A 22,716-nucleotide genomic window follows, 5' to 3' on the forward strand; every position below is an offset into this window, starting at 1 on the left:
ACATAGATTTTTTTTTTTTAACTTACGTAAAGAAACAGGTTTTTTTTGAAAGACGAAACATGCTGAAGTAGCACACTCCATGACATTGCCCCATATGGTTTGTGAACCTGCCATTCATGTTACATTTCACTAAAGAAAGTAAATAAACAATGCTTTAACCCACAACGCTTAGCAATGTAGTAAGGAGATAATAATTGCCTGCTGCACATCAGTCACACCCCCCACCGCATTCCCTATAAATTTTATATTTACAACCAAAAAGAATGTAAGAACCAAAATACATCCACAAGCATTAGTGTAGCCCATCATAAAATGCTATACAAATAAACACATTATTATGTTTCAGTAAGACATCATAGTGAGACTCTATACTGCTGTTTTGCTAATTTTCTGTGTTCTTTATTGCAACATGGGAGATTTCTCTTCTGCCAAATGTGAAATAAAATGAATGTAAATAAACTGAGTTGATAACATTAAAATAACACTAGTTATCTTTGGCTTTGGACTGGTCTTGGGTGATGTAGTTTAGGAGGTAGAGTAGGTCTTCTACTAGTTTGATGGTTAGTGAATTGTTCCCTGGCTGCTCCAGTCTGCATGCATAAGCATCCTGGGCAAGATACTGAACTCCAAGTAGCATGTGTGCATGTGAATGGGTTAATAAGGCATGCTGTTTAGAGTGCTCAAGTAGAGAAGAACTGGCAACCTGTCCTGAACTACTGAGATAGGTAAGTACGAAAGGTGTTTGTTTGCTTCATGTTTTGCTTTTTAATTGCATCACCTATAACTGCAAAGAGGTTTAGGGAATAGTGCAGGCGCATTGATGGATGTATGCTAGCTTGCACTAGCACAAGGTTTATATGCAATAATGTTTCCAAGAAATACAGGCTTATTATGTGGTTGTAAATATCCTCAATATCCTATCCTTGTGTTTTGAACAAAATATCAATGTTTTATGTTTTAGCAGGAGGTGTCATACAGTTACGTTTACACTGTTATGGTCTTCTTTTGGGTTTTGTTGGGGGGTGTTCTTCTTTTCTTCTTATTGTTTTAATGCAGCAGTGCTGTTTGTTTGTGACAATCTGCATACATTTTTTTTTTTTTTTGACTGAGTATTATTTCTAAAATTCTGATTAATGAACCCACAGATCATTTCTGTTCAGAGCTGATTGATTTCATCAGGGTACGTATATATATTTCGAACAGATAAAAGCTGCAATACACCAGTAAGAGAAGTGCTAGTTCCAGTTGATGTAAAGTAATTTTAATAAAAACAGACACTGCTAGCTAAATGAGCCTCTTAGTGTGACCTGCATGTTTTTGACATTCATCATTTGTTAAGCTGTGGCTCCATTAGTACCATGCTTACTATGCATATGAAACGGACCAACCCAGCAGAAAGTAAAAGAAAAACACATCCTTCTGGGTGCAGTGCAGTGTTCTCTGAATAACATTTAATCTGCAGTTGTAATTATAGTCTTTTAAACAGTGTTTTGTTTTCTTACAATGGATAAATAGTTAAAAACTGAACTCTCTCTGGATTCATATTCATCTTTTCAGCAGCACCTGTAGCTACACACCCACACCAACAGCCTCTTTTGTTTTATGCTTTATTTCTTTTTTTTTTGTTTTCTTCCATATTGCTATTTCTGGTTTGAATGCCCACTACGGGAGGTTGTGCTTGCCAACAGAGGATATCGTCACACTTTTTATCTTGACCTCAGGTCCACCTTTGTCATGGTTTTCACACTTTCTCTCTCCTAGCATGAACCTGGGGGTACAGAAATGGTAAAATGTTCAAACCTGCCAAAATATCTAAAGGGATAAGGGGTAAAGAGGTCATGTAGTTTCATGTAACCGCAAAAAGTTTGGCTGCCCAGTGGAAGGACATATCTGGCAGTATATGTCTGCGCCTTGGCCAGTGTGCAGACAGGACTGAGTGGTCCTCCCTCGGGGCTGCCACTCTCTGCCTGCCAAGAGGATGAGGCACACTGTTGAGGTCTCTCTACACAGCAGCACCCCTGGGACCTGAGTGCATGGGTGTCATGTGAGCAGGTTTGGTTTACTCTTTTAGATATATTCCAACAGAGGCTCTAATGAGTTTCAGTTTTATCAGGCACAAAGAAATGAATTTTCCTTTCAACAGTCTTCCTCCTGCCATTTCAAAGAAACCAGGAAATAAATCCTTTCAACCAGTTTGAAAGGTTGACAAAACCTGAATGTCTAGCATATATTCCTGCGATATGAGTTTCTGCAGTGTTTACCAAATAAATATTTTTATTACCACATTTTTAATGCCAGTGTTATTTCATCTTTGTCAAAGGAACGAGGTTTATATTAATCAAATATACTATTTGTTTGTAAGAGTTTTTCAGTACTTTTCAACACTAATTCTTATCAATGTAATTGATTATCTTGATCTGGAGCTCAAATAGTAGCATTAACCCCCAAAAATAGCTAATTTTAACTTTTGGTTCAAAACGGCTTCCCTTGTATTAAGAATCATTTACTTTTTAGCAGGTTTGACTAGAGTTTGACTAGAGGACAGAGCAGTGTTTCCAATAGGCCTGAATTAAAGAGGACTGGGCTGCCAGGTTCATGAATAACTTATCGTGACAGCAACAGAAAGCGAGAAAAATGCATTTCATGATCTGCACATGTAGTGAGAAAAACCCAAACTGCAACCTGTTGCACTTTTATTAAAGAGCAAAGTCATTCAAATCTACTACAAAATTGCTCTATAAGAATAGATCTGAAAAATAAAGCCAGTCAGTCCCTGGAGCCCCATCCTGTCTTCACCTAGGGCCCAATTAGAGGAGTTGTAGTGACAAGTGAAGCATTACTGGCCTGAGCCAGCCAGAGAGATCTGGACTCTTGTTTATCTCTTATTTCAATTGTAGAAACCACATTAGAATTCTTCTTGGCACGCTATTAATAAGTGCCAAAACAACGTAAGCCGCATGGCAAATATAGGTTCAATTAGGATTACCCAGAGACACAATTCATTGAGAGTGTGGAGTTCAAGTCTTTGTGGAGCTTGTCAAACTGCACAAACTTCCATACAGCTTTAAAGGGTTCGGATTTGCAATTAACTAAAGCAACAGCGAGGAGAACAATGCACCTACCCAGCCACCCCCGCCCCAAAGCCTTTCCATTATTTTAACAAGCACAACAACATATTGTATGCTAATAGATTTCCTCCCAGTCCTCTAGAGCTCACCCTGCCTGTTGTCAGTCTTGTTGATTAACAGGAACACAATTAGAATTTCAGGCTCCTGTTTAGCATTAGTATTCTTGATATACAGCTTAATGCAGCTACACGGTGCTCTAAGGTGTCACCCACATCCTTTACCTGGCTATTTCATCCTCTGGAGGTGTATTTATCTGACCTCAGATGAGTATCATTCTTAACCCCTTTATTGTGTTAATTTGAGTGATTGCATCTCAAACAAAGCCCCTAGCCCTTCCAAGCGCATTCTAATTCTAAAATACAATACTGTACGTGGAAAAATTGAAGAAGATGCTACTGTAATTTGACTTTTACTAAGCAGGCTAATTCAAGGCACAGTTTTAGTACAAAAACAAAAAGGTCTGGGGGAAAAAAAGTATTACTAACATTTTTAAACATAAAAACACATCATGCGGTCTTGTAAAACAAAGTTAATTAGAGCTCCATCCATCCATTCATTTTCTTTCACTTATCCATTTCAAGGCATCAGCAAGTGGGTGCCCATTGCAGATGTCATAAAGCAAGTGCTAGGGTGCACCCTGGACAGGTCACCTGTCTAATACAGAAAGACCGACAGTCATCACATTCACGTGTAAAGCCAAATTTGAATCATTAGTTAACCTAAGAAAGCAGCTCAATGGATTGTGGGACACCCACACAAGCACAAGGACCACATGCAAACTCCACACTGAAAGACAGCCAGTGGATTCAAACCCAGCACAGTGCTTATCTATCAACAAGTAAAAAGAATGAGGAAAAGATTAGATAAACTCATTTCTGATAAGTTAAAAATTTGATATTTAGAAACTATCCTACAGTTCACTGGAGAAAACTGTCAACTTTGTCAGCCATGGCAGTCCGCTGTAGTTCTTGTGGTCTAATTCATGAACTTTTCTAAAGGATTCCCCCTTGTTAAGGCACTACAAGCCATTTTCATCCATCCCCACACACATTAATGCAGTGCTTTATTCTGTGCACTTTACGCACTCTCACATCCACACCAATGCCTTAACTTAATCTAACATGTATCTCTTTTTACTGGAGGAAACTGAAGCACCCAGATAAAGCCAAGGAGGGAGAGAGCTTACCACTGCATAATCCTGCTGACCATTATGATACTGCTATAAGCCTCAAATTAAATAAGTGTTTACTAAACTATGACAATCCCCTGTCACACAGACCTCAAAACTGGTTGGCAGCAACCAGTTGTCAACCACCAGTTTGGGGGGAAACTAGATGAATGCAAGTGGTTCCTGGCAGTGACTCTGAACTTGATTGTTAACGGCCCATTCATGAAGGTGAAGTGGACAGTTGGTGTCATAACCAATGAGACTGAATACGCAGGACTCGGGAGATCAGATTTAGTGAGTTTATTTACAGTGCTAGTGAAAAAGTAGCTATTTACAAAATCGTCATGAAGGGACAAATCCACAGTCTCTATTTACAAAGCCCTTGACAAGAAAGGCCCATTGGTCCATTAATAATAATGGATTGCATTTATATAGCGCTTTTTGAGACCCTCAAAGCGTTTTACAATTCCACTATTCATTCACTCTCACATTCACACACTGGTGGAGGCAAGCTACAATTGTAACCACAGCTGCCCTGGGGCAGACTGACAGAATCGAGGCTTCCATATTGCACCATCGGCCCCTCTGGCCATCACCAGTAGGCGGTAGGTGAAGTGTCTCGCCCAAGGACACAACGACCGTGACTGTCCAAGCCGGGGCTCGAACTGGCAACCTTCCGATTACAAGACGAACTGTCAACTCTTGAGCCACGATCATAGCATTAGCGCTACAAGGGTTTCTCCACAAAAGACAGAAACGGGTAAAATGATTGTGGCAAGTAAAACAGTTGCACTAACATGTTTAGTTCAACACCCAGGAGACAACTGAAGGTTTGCTCCCAGCATAAGTAGTGGTAAACTGATCGGCAAATGACAAACATGTGAGCTTGATTGCTTCAGGTGTACTGGAGAGGAGGGTGGGAATCTCAGAAGAATCCCACCCCTTCGAGGCAACACACACACATAAACACACACAAACATCCACACACTCATATTCAGAGAGAGGAGAAAAAGAAGCCAAAGATCCACAGGAGACTGGAAGACCATGAAGTGTCAGTAATCACCAGTCACTAGAGAAAAGTGTATTCTGTGACCAGCTGAACAGTGTTTGCTGGAGGATGCTTGCTGTCAATCAGCAACATCCAGTAACCACAAATTGTTGATGCTGCACTGCAAACCCACTTGCTTTGGTCATTAATATTTAGTCTTAGTCACCCAGCAAATACTCACCAAGTGGTAATGCAACTGTATGCTCAGCCTTAACCGGAAACAGTTGACCTTCAATGTAAAAGTTGCAACTTTTGAAATGTTGGTTACAACCCTAAGGAACAACTTTGACTTTCCTTAGGGCTTCCTTGAACATTCTTAATTTCCAATTTGCATTGCACTTTTTCAGATTTCGCTACGGTTAATAAAGTAAATCACAGGCAACCATCACATTCTGCTAGCAACCAACCAACTGTAGCCTTTGTGATCAGTTTTAACTAGAAACAGCCAATAACCTCCAACAACTATTCACCAGCAAATCTGGGAATACAGTTTCTTTTTTTACCTTTGTTTTTATACAGATATTTCATTACAATACTACATGGCATATTTATGTAGTGTTAAGATAAAATCACTGATGAAAATAAGAAAAAACAGACAGACAGACAGACAGACAGACAGACAGACAGACAGATAGATAGATAGATAGATAGATAGATAGATAGATAGATAGATAGATAGATAGATAGATAGATAGATAGATAGATAGATAGATAGATAGATAGATAGATAGATAGATAGATAGATAGAAGCTCTGCTACCATGTGAGAGACGTTCCCCTGTAGCTCCTCACATCAATATTTATGTCAGCCTTGAAACCTTCAATACCAGTAAGGTTCTAATCAAGAACTCTTTGAAGTTGTTAACAGAATAAAAATTCCTCTACAGAGGATTCACTGTTTTCTCCTCCATTTTATATCACTGAAATTGTTTTTTTCTTTTTTACTAATGCTGTTCCAAATCAGAATTTACTGTATGAACGTGTAGCATGATTGTTCAAATAAAAGCTTGTTGCAAATGAGACATTAGCTGTTGTTAGTCATATTAGTTGTAATTCAGTAGATCCTGCTTCTAACCCCACTCCTCCACAGACATCCCACACAGTTATCAGGCTCTATGAATAATATATTCAGAGCACTCTACCAGTATGATAATATGTTCGAGGGACCTGCCAGTTAATGATACACTTGTGATTCTGTGTATGAAAGGTTTACAGACACTGAAAAGTACACCATCTGGTAGTCTGAAATTTTACTTTTCAGTTCCTGAATCATGAGTCCATGAATCCAGCTACATATTTTACTTAAGAACAACAAGACACATGTAATGTATGTTGTACATGTTTAACATTGATGTGTTTACTAACACCAGGGTTAGTTACAGTAGATACCATTTTATATACATTTTAGAATAGCAATTAACTCTTCCTACACACCCATGGAACAGAAGGACAATTATGGTTGCGTATTGTGCAGCTGTTTGTTTGCCTTTAGGGTACTATTCTCAAGAAACACACAGTCAAATTATCACCTAGATAATGTGTTTGGTTTATGGAGCTTAGTATGTGATTTTATTTAATTTTCCGCTGGTGATGTTACTATGCTTGAAGCCTAAGAAAACTGAACCAGTGACCAAAATATTGACATATCATCACCATTTGAGCTGTTATGGCATTAAGTGGTCAATATTTTATAATAAGGAATCTGATAACTATGTGTGAACAAGAGATTCGGTTGAATCTCAAAGAGAAAGATCACAAAATTACAATGCAGAGTAGTTTAAGTATTTTGTTCTGTTGTTATTTATTTATGTATTGGTTTAATTCTTAACATAGTCACCAAATTTGACAAGCAAGAACAGATAGCTGCTCTGATGAACTACTTGCAAACTACCTGCACTGACTTGTGACATCACCAGCTTGATATCACAAGTTCAGTGTCCAGTGAAAAGTGCAACTTCACGTACATGTTTAATACTTGCCTAGACACAACCACTATGGTGTGCATCATTTTTAGTTTAGCTAAACAAAACGGCAAACTATTTATGGATGTTACATTTTGTGATCTGTCACAAAATGCATACGTGAAAGGGAAGTAATAACAAAAGCAAACATTAGCAGAGGTCTAAATACAAAATCCACATGACAGGAATCCAAAAAAGTCTCAGCTATAGAAAAATACATGGATAGCAAATGTAGCCGGTCTGGCCTTAAACTCTTATTGCCGTTAGTTCTCTGCGTTGTGTTGTGCGAATGACCAGAGGAGTCAGCTCTCACTTTGCCAGCTGGGTGGATTTATTCTCCCAGAACTGTTTAAAATAAAAACAAAACAGTACAGCAACTTCACTTTACTGGACTTCTGCATGAACACCTCTCCTCAGCGGGGCCTCTAGGCGACTGAGGTGCAACATTACAACAAATCCAATTACCAAATAATACTGCTAAAATGTATTTATATTCATATATAACAAACAAAAATGCACTGCATCGTGAACATATAGTGACAATTACCTCATCAACAAAATTATACTTTAGGGAGACTTCATTTACCAGTGGCAATTTTACATATTTACAGTAAGTTGAAACAGTGAACATGAATCACAAACAAACAGAAGATATAACCAGTTCACATGACACAAAAATAAAAGAGGGAGCTCACATACCTGTTTAAAATAAAAACAAAACAGTACAGCAACTTCACTTTACTGGACTTCTGCATGAACACCTTCAAGGGAGAGAGAAGGATAGCGGACCACATGAGAAGCCACGTGCATGCTCCTATGCTCTCATCTGAGACATGCTAACTAGCATGTTACAATAAAGTGCTGTACTCGACAGAGAAACAATAATTCACACTAAAACATCTAACAGAACTATGAGACAAAATGCACAAAGGGAACGAGCAGTGTTTGAATTACTTTTAGTTACTTTAACTGTGTTTATTTGCTCTGTAACTGAGAACACTAGCGTACGCTCACCTCTCCTCAGCGGGGCCTCTAGGCGACTGAGGAAAATAGCGCGCAGCTACAGGAAGTGACTTCATGGGAAGTCAAAGGTCACACAAACAAAATAAAAGCTCCCAAAATATAAATACAGAAAATAAACATATATAAATAAACACATATACATAACCAATACTGACAAAGCGAGATAACACTGCAGGATGGATCTTTGGTGAAATATAAATTATTTTTTAATACACCCGTTACACAAACAGTCTGAAAAGGTACAAAGAAGAAGAGCGCATGATACATATACAAGACGCGTTTTAACCAACATGACATAGATGTAAGTAAGAAAGTAAAGTTTATTCATTAAGCACTTTTCGTGGACAGGCAATCACAAAGTGCTGTACACGGAGGTTAAAATAAACACAACGTTAAAGAGTGAGACACAGGTGAGCAAGACACAGGTGAAAACAGTCAAGCCACAGCAGCAAATCACATTAAAAGAACTCACACGTGAGAGCATCAGGAAATCAGTTAGAAGGCAAAAACAGGAAGTAAATATGAAAGGCAACACACAAAGCAAAAAGCAAGAACCAAAGTAAAGCCGGACGAAAACCAGGTTTTCTGCAACTAATTTTGAGTTTGACAGTCTCGTCCCACTCCACCTGAACCAGCTGACAGACGCTTTGATTAATTTCATCATTCTTGAAGTCGCTGTCAAACCTCAGAGCAGAGTGAATTAATCTGTTTTCTTCTTACAAACACTGAAATCCCAGTTAGACATTAGTTTGGTGTGTTTTGTACTTAACGTGATTGCTTTATATTCAATCAGTAGTTAGTGTAAGGTTACAAACAGCAATTAAATCAGATTTATTATAAGCGAAGAATAAACTCTATTAACTCTGTGAGTCTGGGCAGTAGGGAAGCTGTCAGGCTGCCTGCCAGTTTCCTTGAACTGGACACATTTATGTTACTGTAGCAATAAATGTTTAAATCACACTTCTCCGTATCAAGCTTTAGACACATAACGAACTCATCTGTGATATCTCATTTACTGTGTTGCAATCAGTGGCAGTGGTGGAAAAATGTCTGTCACAGTTGGAATCTTGGAGATGTTGTGAATCAAAGTAAAAATGACTTTAAGATTGTAAGACCTGGGTTAAATGTGCTTTAAAGTGTTTTTTAAAATACAGCCTGCAGACAGTCTGACTGTGTTCTGAACATCTCTGGTTAAATTTCAGTCAAAAGAAATAACCATGTCAAACAACCTTTTCCAAGGTTTAGAACCTAAAATTTAAAGTATGAACCTCACTAGCTCATTTTTCACTGAAAATCACCTAAATCAGCCTCAGTGGGTCTAAAACGAACCAGACCAACCCAAAGGTAGTTTATCATGGCTCCATAAGCAAACCATATCTGACATAACTGAGGGAGGATTCAGGGTCACCTGATCCAGCCCTAACTATAAGCTTTATCAAAAATCAAAGTTTTAAGTCATATCTTAAAAGTAGAGAAGGTGTGTGTCTTCTAAATCCAAACTGGGAGCTGGTTTCACAGAGGAGGGAAAACTGAAGGCGCTCCAATTCTACTTATACTATTGGGCTGATGCAGTTCTATGAGGTTAAGATGGGGCCTGAATTTTTAAGATGTCGTGTGTCAGGAGAATGATTTTAAATTTAAACTGTGAATTTAACAGGTGTCCAATGAAAAGAAGCCAATATGGGGAATTTATTATATAATGTTATACAATAACATTATGCAGTAACTCTGTGTAATTGCTGTAATAGATTATAAAGTGAGAAAAATATAAGAATAGTTTTTCTATGAATCTTATCAAACTTTAATGGCAGAAATAATAAAATCTTCCAAAAAAAAAAGATTTTTACAGCTCATAAGTGTTTTATGTCTTTACTGAATTTTTTCGAAAACTGGTGCAAAAATTGTTTTGGTTTTTCATTTTATGTAATAAAAAACAGACTTGAGAGCAGATCTGCCCAGAGTTTATTCATGTCTGAGTTACTGCATCACTGGTCCATCAGTGAACTGTGGCCGATCTGTTTCTCCACATTTTTATTTTCAGTCACACTGTTACAAAAAAACATCGTAAAACGACCGTGAAATAACAGAAAATAACTGTCCCATAAAAATACGGTAAATTACATTACATTACATTATGTTATTTTACATTTGCCGTGTCAGATCACAGTCTACTTATGTAAATGTAATGATATTCTAGAAAAACAGTACACAACTGTAAACTACACAGTAAAATACTTTGACATTACTATTTTTTGGAACAGTGCACCTAAATTTTGGTCCTGTCAGGTTACACCTGAATAATTTGATTTAAAACTTAAATAAAATTCTAAAAAGTATGTGTGGATAAATTATAACCACAAATGACAATAGAGTGGTCCAAGGTAATTAAAATCAATATTTTCTCCCATCCTGTTTTTTTTTTTTTTAAGATAAACCCACACTGACACACATACATATCGTTCAGTCCACTAGATTAAAATGGAAGTCTGCTTTTTATTTAGCCATTGGTGAATTATGCTATCAAAGCTTTATTGGTGATTGCTTTCTTTCTACAGCCATGCGTATGTTTAACTCATGGTGAACATACTCAGAGTTGATTGGACTTATTTTTAAAGCCACAGTTTATTGAAGATGCTTCCAGGAACAGGGCCTTGTTCTTTTCAATGTGGCAGAAAATGTTACTGCTCTTTCCCGGTGAAAGAACAGCAGTGATACATATATAATTTTATCATTATAAAACGTGGCCAGATTTAGTATTAATGTGATTGCCTTAATTGGAACTGGATACTTTTAATCTTACATTTTGGTTTTAGATTATATTAAATTATAGCACTTCACCTTTTCTTTCGGTTGCATTAAAAAAAATGAGATGCCAATGAAACCAAAAAATATGAGCTTCACATCAAAATGGCATCCAAACTGACAATTCATGGAAAGTGCAAGGCTGGCATTTTGGTTTGTTGAGCTTAAATGCATTGGTGTTGACATTTTGGTAAATTCTTGCTCCTTTCAGACTTACATTGATGTCAGTGAAACTAGATATTTCAAATGGCTCTCTTTGATTTACCTTCAGTTTTCTCTCTGCCTATTTATAGCTCCAAACTGCTGAGATTTCAACCTTGTAAATTTTAATCTTTAGATTTACCAAGCCAAGAACCACTTTGTCTTAAAGCTCAAAGTTGCTGCTTCTATCTTTAATGAGCCAAGTTCATCCCAATTATGTAAACATCAGAAGACACTCACAAAGCAGTGAGCTTTATTCAGATTAAAGGAAATGAGATGACAGACTTGTATTATTATATGTTTATCCCATTACATTTTAAGGGGTCCTAATACTCTGAAGCCTTTTTTTGGTGGGCTTTTTGTTCCTTGTTTTTTATGTCTCGCAATGCCAGCATCTTCGTTTTTATCCTGATAAAGTTAGTGTTCATTAAACAACAGTTTGATATTATGCACTCCTGAGAGACATATTTTTACAGTCTTATAAGCCGCTTTTTTTTTTCCTGTTTAAGCAACTCCACTTTCTATGTCATGTGAAACATTAAAAAGCAGCTAGGTTGAACTTAGATGGCACAGAAAATCTAGTGATTTAAAACTAATTAGTACAATTTAATTAATGTACAACACCGGTTAATTTTTGTCCACAAAGTAACACATCCACCCTACACTCAATGGCAGCATCTCTCTCTTCCTCTGCAACAGGAAGTCTGGCATATAACCATACAACCACACACGGCACAGAGTGGAAGAAAGAAGGCTTTTGTCACAACCGTTGCCAACACTTGCCAGATTCAACAAACTAATGTGCGTACGCAATATAATCCACTAGACAATTCACGCCAAAGTAAAAATACAATTATTGAAGAATTTGATTAAGAATTAAGGATTTGATTTGGATGTTTGTAAATAAAAAGAATAAAATAAAATAAAAATTTTCACTTTTTGACTGATGTTTTTGCTTTGGTGTAACTGAGGACAACAATTAGAAACAAGTAACATCCTTTGTGTGTGTGTGTGTGTGTGTGTGTGTGTGTGTGTGTGTGTGTGTGTGTGTGTGTGTGTGTTCATTATCATTATTATTCAACTTCATTAATGTGTTAATTTGACTGGCTGCCTGGGTGGCTTTCACCAATTCCCCATTTTCCCCATGAGTTTCTAACATTTAAACTTATCTTCTGCACATTCCAGCACATAAAATTTATTTATTTTTTTTTGTGTTTACACTCACTCTTTCAAATAGATGGAAGTAAAACACAGCAGAAAATAAATAACATCAAAGACTACCGGTCCTGTTGCTCTATTTTCACCTGTAAAGCAGGACTGGCGTAGGCGGAGGTTTGCCTTGGTGCAGGTGTGCCGCGGCGGTCAGTTGAAGAATCCACGAGTTTCTCAGCGCACTCGGTGCTTGCTTGGAAGTTTAGGGGTTTTTTTCGTGGTAAAGAGAAGTTTTCTTCCCACGCACAACGGACGCTAATGTTTTTGTCACTTTTTATGGAATTAAACTCAAAATAAGGTCAGTACTTCCACGCTTTAAACGCTGCACGCTCATACTCTCTCCTGCATTCCGTATATGATCCATTGTTGATCTGCACACAGCTGTTGTCACGAACGTCGCACTTGCTTACGTCACTGTCATGAGACATTCTGGCAAAAAAATCACGGTTTTAGTAACGCAGTAACGCAGCGTTCCTACGGGAAAGTAACTGTAATCTAATTACCGTTTTTGCAATAGTAATCCCTTACTTTACTCATTACCTGAAAAAAGTAATCAGATTACAGTAACGCGTTACAAGTATAGTATATTTTTTTTCTCTCATTTCTTTTCTAAATGTACTTGTATATTGTTCACATGTTGAAATAAATTACCAATCAATCAATCAATCAATCAATCAAATTAAGCATTTCTTTAGAGAAGCAAAGGTAAAATGTAAATTAACAGTTAAATGTCACACAACAGGTGGTTCCTTTTTCATCCAGCTCCACCTGTGTTTGTCATTGATTCAGTGCAAAACAATGATGTTGAATAATTATGCCTTTTAGCAAAACGTCCAGAGGACTGTGAAAGCACTACCCCACCCACAATAACACTAAACAAAACAACAGAACATATATTCATTTCACTACCGAATATAAGACACATTTCTTCTTATACTTCTTTAAGACTGTAGGCTTTATCCCTGCCCTTTAGTTTTTTCCTGTTCTGTAAAGTGCAGCAAACTCAGGAATTACTGCTCCCAGTAACAGGATGAACACTATATCAAAACAATAATTTGCAATACTTGTGATGCTTACATCCTTGCTTGACCATTTGAATCTCCGATCTGATTAAAAGGCGACGAGCCTTTCTTAACACATTTGCACAACCTACTTTTATTCATGCAGATGTCATGCATGTCTTCAGAGGTGCATATAAGAGATGTCCTTGGTTTCAACTAACTGCTCCATGTCACATGTACTGAAAGCATGAAGCCAGCAATTATTACCTTTTAGAAACTGTACATTGGAAGCTATTCCTGCATAATGCAGACACTTCTAAGTTGTGATCCATCTCACTAACTACCCCCCATTTTCAAAGTCAAGGTGGTTTCATCACCATATTCCCACACTAAGCTGCAATGTAACAATAAGGTGATATTCACTTAACATTTAAAGCAATTCAACCCAGTACAAATACGTTTATGTGTTACTATAATACACAAATCTATAATTGTTTGCCTTGAGGTCCTACTACACCAACAGGAGTAAAGAAATCAAAATTAGCACCTGAAGGTTCTCATCCAAATCGAATATTATCGACAACAGCATCTAATTTATGCAGGTTATATTATGCCGTCATCATGTTGCCTAGCAACCACCTATGAATGGGGTAAAAATAACTCAAGGTGTTTTGGGGTTTATGAACCTACAATACCTTTATAAAAATTACCTATCATTTTAATTCCCAAGCAATAACATGCAATTTGTGTCTGCAAGACTTGAATGCATACATGCATGATATTTTATGATGTCATTGTGATATTTAGCAACCACTTAATAATGGGCTAAAATCACAGGTCAAAGTTTTCAGATTATCTATCAGTTTTGAAAAAAATTAAAAAGGCTCAAGAACAAACCCCAACATAGAAAAGAACTACGATTCATTTGAATCCCAATAAAGTAAAATTAAATGCCCTTTATTTGTGATGGTAAGCATGACTGTAAAAGAAATACGTTCAATAAGAAGTTCAATAAGGTGAGATCATTTGAAAGGACAGGACCCTACAGAGTCTAGATGCTGGTGGTGGTGAAGATGATTGAGGCCTTGGTGGAACACTGAATGATTTGGGTTAGGTGCAAATGGGGAGGAGGTGACTGATGGGCTCAAAGATTGTCTCATAGAAAGTGGGTGAGAAGATGATTTGACTAAAGAAATAGTGTCAGTTTTGAGATTGACAGTGTGGGAAAGTAGTAGTGATGAACAAACTAGCAGCCTGACACCCAGAAAAGCAGGCAGATGAGTGATTTAGATCTTCCTTATTAAACAATATGTAATACATCTATTTTTTGCCGCTTAACGGAGAAAATAGATAGGGTCATGGGGTGGGCTGGAGCCTATTCCAACTGTCACAGGACAAGAGACAGGTCAGTTGAACAGGTTGTCAATCTGTCACAGGGCTAGCACAGAGAGACAGACAACTATTCACACTCACATTCAGACTTATTCAGGATTGCCAATTAACCTATCTCCATGCTTGTCTTTGGATTATGGGAGGAAACCAGAGTACAGGGAGAGAACCGACGCAGACACGGGGAGAACATCCAGCCAGATGGTGGTTCTTCATGCTGTGAAGACATGGCTAATCACCACTGTGCCACCCTGTTTTTTTGTTAGTACATTTTTAAAGCTCTTCTGACAGCATATATTGACCACGCAACTTTAACCAATTTGTTTTCTAAATGGAAGTTAAGTGGAAAATATCACAGAAAGTCAAAATATATTCTCCTAATATTCAATCAAACTAGAAGCATTACAATTGCATTCATGAAGCCAAATGAATGGTGGTGCAGTGGTTAGCACTGTTGACTCACTCACCTGGCCAGGTGTGTGTCTGTGTGAAGTTTGCATGTTCTCACTGTGTTTGTGTGGGATCTTCCTGGGGTACTCTGGCTTCCTCCCACTGTGGGTGGGGCCAATTAGTTAATTGGTGATTCTAAATTTTCCATAGGTGTGAATGGTTGTCTGTCTGTGACCATAATAAGAATAAGCGGAAGAGAATGGAAGGGTGGAAGAAAAATTAATGAACAGTTTTATCGTTCATGAATTGCCATTAATCTACAGTATAAGGAACCTGCTACTTCTATTTCCTAGAACTTATTTTAATTTATGTATTTATTTAGCTCATAGAGCAAAGTTTGAACCCCAGGTAAGGTATTAAATAAAAACAATTTTACCAGCTTTAGTGTAGCAGAGAATTTGGCTCCCCTGTTAATGGCCCTAATTAAGGAGCCTTAATTAATAATACAACGTCTTAAAAAACAACATAAGTGGTGGATGTTACTAAAGCTTTAGTGCCATTACAATGTAACTGCGTTATTAAGTGTTTTTAAAGACGCTTGAATACTATCAGTCAGTTATGAATTACTATGGTATCATAGTAATTCTGTACAGAATACTGTTTGTTGTTGATAATAAATGGTATAACGTGTATTTCCCAACTGTGATTCTCCAATAAATTTGGAAAGGGAAGTTTTAAAGCTTTTTGTTAAACAGCAAATGTTTTATTAAAAGGACCGTTTTATATTTTTCATTTTAGAATATGAAATAGTGTGTGTCTGATATGGTTGGATAATACACTGGGGAATGTTTCACACCCCAACAAGCATGAATTACTGGGCCAGTAGCGTAAATGAATAAAGGGAATGTTTATCTTCCACAGGACATGTGTTGCTTAAATTTAACCACATAATCTTTCTCAAATTTGATACAAAATGCACACAAAACTGCTGCAGGTCACACAATTTCAGTTAGCTCATTAATTTTGTGGTAATTATGAAAACAAATCCTACGGGCTGTGTTCTCTGTATTCTCCAACTGTAAAAAAGAAAGAAAAAAAAAGCTCTTTAATATTATTTAGTCGTACACATTTTATTTCTTACATTTGCTACATTTCATCACATTGTACATATTTACATTTTTTTAAAAACACTTGTGAGAAACCACAAGACAGACTATTCTAACAGTGAAACAAGAAAAAAATCGAAATTAATCAACTGTTGTGTGTCAGATGACTGTTATCATTGTTTTTGCATTTCAAATTTTATGGATGAAAGCATTCAATTCTAAAATATCTCAGGGAAATCCAGCCATAACCAACTTTAAGATGAGAGGAAAATAATCTTTACACATTAGTCTCAATTCTGAGACTCTCTCTGGGTTATTTTCACCGCAGATGTCACGGTCCGGGGCAGCGGCCGTGTGGAAAGTGGAAGGAGGACCCAAAATGCAGCACTTATTCAGATGTGAGGGTGATTTATTGTTAATAACAAACACAAAGTGGAGATGGCAAACAGAACTAAGGACGAAACTAAACTGGGATAAACTACACAGAGGAGTGGCAAACCTGAACATGAAGGGAGAACAGCAGGGAGAACACGCAGAGGTTTACACCAGGTAGGAACACAGACGACGCGACGAGGAGCAGAGGAAATCACATGCTATAAATACACAAAGAGACACTGGGAAATCACACACAGATGGGGGAAACAGCTGGACCTGATTAACCTGACGAGACAGGGGAACACTAACACCAGGGACCAACAGAGGGAGCACAAACCCAGAACCCAGTGTCTAAAATCCCAAACACAAACCATCCCAAAACAGCCATGAATAATAATGAAAGTAATAACAAAAAGTACATAAACATAAAGTCACTGAGTCATGGTCGCAGGACCATGACAGCAGAAGAATGCTGATTTAATGTGAAGGGGTGTATATTCATTTCAGGGCACAGCAACAAAGCAACAAATGGAACAATTTTCTGGCATCGCTGACTCCGCTGTGAGATGCCAATGATGAAAGCATAAAGATGGCTTCATTCAACAGAACTTCACAAAATTGCATTAACATACTGAACATTCAACCGCCCTACCCACTTTGTTAGGCGTATGCCACTAATGCAAGGTTAGTTCCGTTTTTTCTTTTAATTCTTCATGGCATACATTCAGTGAGGTGTCGAAAACATGCCTCACATATTTTGGTCCATGCTGACATGATAGCGTCATGCAGTTGTTGCAGATTTATCAGCTGCATATCGATGATGTGAATCTCCCATTGCAACACATCCCAAAGGTATAAGATCTGGTGACCGTGGAGGCCATTTGAGTACAGTGAACTTTTGTCACGTTAAAGAAAGCGGCTTTTTTATCCTGCTGGAAGCAGCAAACAGAAAAATGATCATAAAATGATGGATATGGTCAGCAACAATACTGGAGTCACTTGGTACTTAGGGGCCGAAGAGTGCTAAGAATATATCCCTACAACATTATACTCCCTCTACAAGCATGAATGGTTGGTAAAAGGCAGGATGAACCCATGCTTTCATGTTTTTTATACCAAATTCTGACCCCACCTTCCAAATGTCACAATAGAAATCAAGACCCATTAAACCCGCCAACATTTTTCCTAACTTTTGTTGCTTAATTTTGTTGAGCTTCTGCAAATTGTAGCCTCGGTTTCCTGTTTTCCCCTTAATTTTTTTTTTTTTTTTTGTGGTCTTCAGCTGCTGTGCTGTACATATTTTAGTGATATTATCTCAATGAATGGCCTCAGTCTGGTCATTCTCCTCTCACCTCTGGCATTAGCGAGGCATTTTTGCCTGCAGAACTGCCACTCGCTGGATATTTTCTCTTTTTCAGACCATTCCCTGTAAACCCTAGAACCCTACACCCTAGCTCCTTAAATAGTCAGACAAGAACAACTGGCAACATTAACCATGCCACCGTTCTTTCATCATATTGATGCTCAGCTTTAACTTCACCAAGTTGTTTTAAGGATATATACATGTCTACAGCGGGTTCCTGCCTTGTAATTGGCTGATAAGATATTCCTATATATACAAGCAACTGAACAGGTTTACCTAGTAAAGTGACTGTTGAGTGTACATTTGAACATTTTGTTTTATATTTTAAGATCTTCTTTTCCTCCACTGCTCTCCTTTATTTATTTTTGAGAATCTTGGTGAGATTTAGTCAGCTATGATGGCTAAACCTCCTTCCTTATTTGGAAAGAAACCTAAATCTCTTTCTGTACTGCTATTTTATTACATGGGAGGATCTGGGGAAATGTATAATACCACGTTTTTTCCTTCCCTGACTCAGTGGCTGGCCTGAGTCAGGGACTCTAGGTCTACAGGGTATTACAGGAACACTTTCACATCTCGTATTAGCAGTTTTAGTTCTCATTATTTGTTTATATGACATAAATTAACAGCTGTTATGTAAATTAATTGTCATCTGTGTTATTTCTGTACAAACTTTACAAGATTTAATTAGTTGCAGGCCTGTATTGTAGCCGTTGTCATTACAGATTAATCTGCTGATTATTGTCTCCATAAATTAATTCAGTCTTTGGTCTATACCAGGGGTGGGCAATTCCAGGCCCCGAGGGCCGGTGTCCTGCAGGTTTTAGATCTCACCTTGGGTCAACACATGAGAATCACATGATTAGTTCGTTACCAGGCCTCTGGAGAACTGCAGGAGCTAATTTAGCCATTTAAATCAGCTGTGTTGGTTCAAGGACACATCTAAAACCTGCAGGGACACCGGCCTTCGAGGCCTGGAGTTGCCCACCCCTGGTCTATACTCTATCAGAGGATGGTGAAAAATTATTTTCCAGGGTCTAAGCTGATATACTGCAGGCAATAAGCTTTTTTTTTTTATTGTATATCAAATATTCCGATAAAACATTCAGTACACTGGGATGAGAGGGTTGGGGTGTGGTCTCTGTTTAAGTAGACATAAACACTAATGTATCTCACACAATTTGCTAAGTGCAGTGTTATAACAGTTATCAAAAATAAATAGCTATAAATAGCCATTTATTTACCACATGTGTTTGCAGCTGCCACTAAAAAAGTAGAGTATGCTAAGTGTGTGCTAAGACAATTTTGTTAACATTAAAAGAATGGCAAAAAGAATAAAGAAATTTCATATTCTCCGCTTTTTATTGGAAATGAATTCTGCTAAGATACAGCAGTATCGTGTCGGAGCATGTCAGGCAGCAAAACGGTACAGTGGTTAGAAGGTTCTACAAAGGTACTCTGTCTTCTTCCCACAGTCTCACTAAGTATGTTAAATGGTTATTCTAAATTGGCTGTAGGTGTGAATGGTTGTTTGTCTGTTCTATGTTAGTTCTGCAATAAACTGGAGACATGTCCAGTGTGTACATAAAACCATCTGTCCTTTTGTACCCATTCATCTTGGCAACTGTATAATAGGAGGGATTAACCACAGTATATGTGTAAAATGCCACCAAAAGGGATTATGCTGTTTTATTGATTAAACTATTGTGTAAGGTGCTGTATATGGATTACGCGTGCCTAGCTTATGTTTGGTCACGTATGTTTTTCGAGGATTATCGAAGTATTTGTGGGCTGACACATAGAAATGGACAGCCTTGTGCCTCGTGTCTGTGGAGTGTTTAGCATTACACAGTATATTGGACAGTCTTTGGCACACGAAGTCTATGTGCAAGTCAAGTAACTAAAAAGTGGTGTGATACAACAGTCCCTGAGTTCAACATGGAAAAGTGAGTGCACTATTGCAGTATTCAAACATGTTCCTCTATTTTTTGACCAACACATTTTGGAATCTGGCCACAACCCACAGCACACTGGTGATATGAAGAAGATTTCCTATATATTATGTTTGCAGCGTCAAAGGTCAATTCTAACGTTTTATGTTTCAAGACAAAATTTTAAAAGATCATCTGGGACATTACTGCTCTTAAAATTAAACGCAACCTCAGATTAACAACAAAATGTGACATGTTACACTATGCCAATATTTATTTAATAAAAATACATCAAAATGTAGATGCAATGTGTGGAAAAACAAGAGGGTGAGTAGCACTAGGTACTGCTAATGAAATAAATCTGATTAACTGGTGATCAAGTTTTGACAGTTTGCTGAGATGGAACATTCATGTGTGTGTTAGCACAATGCCGAAGAGGAAAAGCATCAGCAATGATCTTAAAGAGGCTATTGTTGCTACCCGTCAATCTGAAAAGCGCTGTAAGGCCATGTCCAAACAATTTGAAGCCCATCTTTCTACCGTGAGAAAGATTATTCACAAGTCTAAAACATTCTATTTTCCCAAGAGTGGAATCCCCAGCAAATTCACCCCAAGATCAAACCGTGCAATGCAAAAAATCTAAGCGCTACATTTCAAACTCTACAGGTCTCAGTTAGCATGATAAATATTAAAGTTCATGACAGTACAATTAGAAAAAGACTGAACAAATATAGCTTATTTGGAAGGGGTGCCAGGAGAAAACCTCTTCTCTCTAAACATGATATGGCAGCATGACTTAGGTTTGCAAAATTGCATCTGAACAAACCACGAGACTTTTTGAATAATGTCCTTTGAACAGATGAGATGGTTTTGCACCCACAGATAAAAAACTGATCATTGTCAGACAGAAAACGATTACTTTAAGTTATTGCTGCCAAAGGTGGTTCCACAAGCTATTGAAGCATGGGGTGTCCTTAGTTTTTCCACACAGTGCTTCTGCATGTTGGCTTAGTTATTGTTAAAGAAATCATGACCTGGTATAATACGTCATGTGGTGTTGTTCTTCTGAAGATGAGTTGAAATCATTTTAAAACCCTTTTAGGACCAGATCATCTTTTTTAATAATGTCCTGATATGTAAAACCTTCTATTTCACATGATTATGGCTTGGAGCCACTGATATACAAGATGAATCTATAAATGAAGGAATGTTTGCTAGGAATAGTTTTGGTGATTTGCAGTGCAAAAGTGTGCGAGAGGTCAAAATCTATCTATTTTGCATTTTCATTTAGAAATGTAAAACAGATTAGACTGTAATGATTAGACATTATTCACTAAATTAAAACAAAATAAATAGTATGAAATCTATCAAAACAGTCGATATTGTTATAAAGAAAGTGCCACCTTGGTCACACTCTGTAATTGAAAGGGGCGCCTCAGAAAGTACATATGTCCCCGAAGAAGGAGGGGTGACTGGAAACTGGCTGTAAACCGCTGGGCAGTTGGCTGTCAGCTGGCTTGTAGTTGTAGCTTTATATGATCCCAATGTGCAAATGGGGTTTTTAGGACAGCATCCTTTTAATCCACTTAAGAATTAATCTGCAGGTTGCTGCAAGACCTAAAATCATAAACAACTTAAGAGCAGCAACCTTTTAAAGTTTTTTATTGAGCAGCAGAGTGCCATGTCAGCTCTAAAAGACAATGTAGTGTATTAGAAACCTGCTGTAGAGCTCACATGCAGCTCACAGTTTTTGAAGTTTGCTCTGTGTTAACTCAAAGAAAGTTTAAGTTTGGTTTGTCCTTTCCCATCTTTTTTGATTTTCACATAGAATATACAGTAACTACAAAGTATACAGTAACCGTTTAACAATAAAAGCACAGAGGTTTTGCGCAAAAACATATTTGTAAATTTCTTCTTATTGCAAACATAAATCTCTACTACTGCTGGATTTGGTGTAAGACATAAAATTCTAGAGTCCGCTACAACCAAAGGAGCCAGTAAGTCGACCAGCAGACTCTAGTTTTTATATTCAGAGATAACATGGCTATTACCCTTACTGTAATGACTGTACATGGCAGCTCACTCAAATTTATCTCTCTAATATGAGAATCGCCACCTCCTCAGGTCATAAACCCTCGCAAATATCATATAAAGGAGCAGGAGAATTACTATGTGGTTAACAGTCATATAATAAGACGGTTCCGCTGCAGATGAGTTACAGGTTTCATAACTTTATTGAACAAGCTGGAAAACTGCAATCCCCAGTGGCTGATAATTTCGCTATGTGTTTTTGTCTTGCGACACGTCTTGCAGCATGAAAGTATACCTCACAAACACCTCAAAATTTGAAGAGAACCAACATAATAATTCAGTTGAACAAGATTAATGCCTCAATTAACTGTTATCATCCAATCAGGAGCAGCGTCACAAAGTCTAAGATGCTCAAGATTTACAGTGCCACCTGATGGAGCAGATCTGGCAAGCAGTGTGTTCAAACAGTGGTTCATTTACACGTGTGATAATACTAAATAATATAAGTTCAATGGCCATGTTTTGGTCTCTATTAACTCATCAGAGAAATATGCGGCTCTTTAGGAGGTAATTGCTCTGTTTTGTTTA

This window comes from Aulonocara sp. 'chitande type north' Nkhata Bay, linkage group LG4 (genome assembly GCF_057382095.1).
Source record: "Aulonocara sp. 'chitande type north' Nkhata Bay isolate Kocher_YH1m ecotype deep benthic linkage group LG4, A_spYH_male_GT1.1, whole genome shotgun sequence".
Classification (NCBI taxonomy): domain Eukaryota; kingdom Metazoa; phylum Chordata; class Actinopteri; order Cichliformes; family Cichlidae; genus Aulonocara; species Aulonocara sp. 'chitande type north' Nkhata Bay.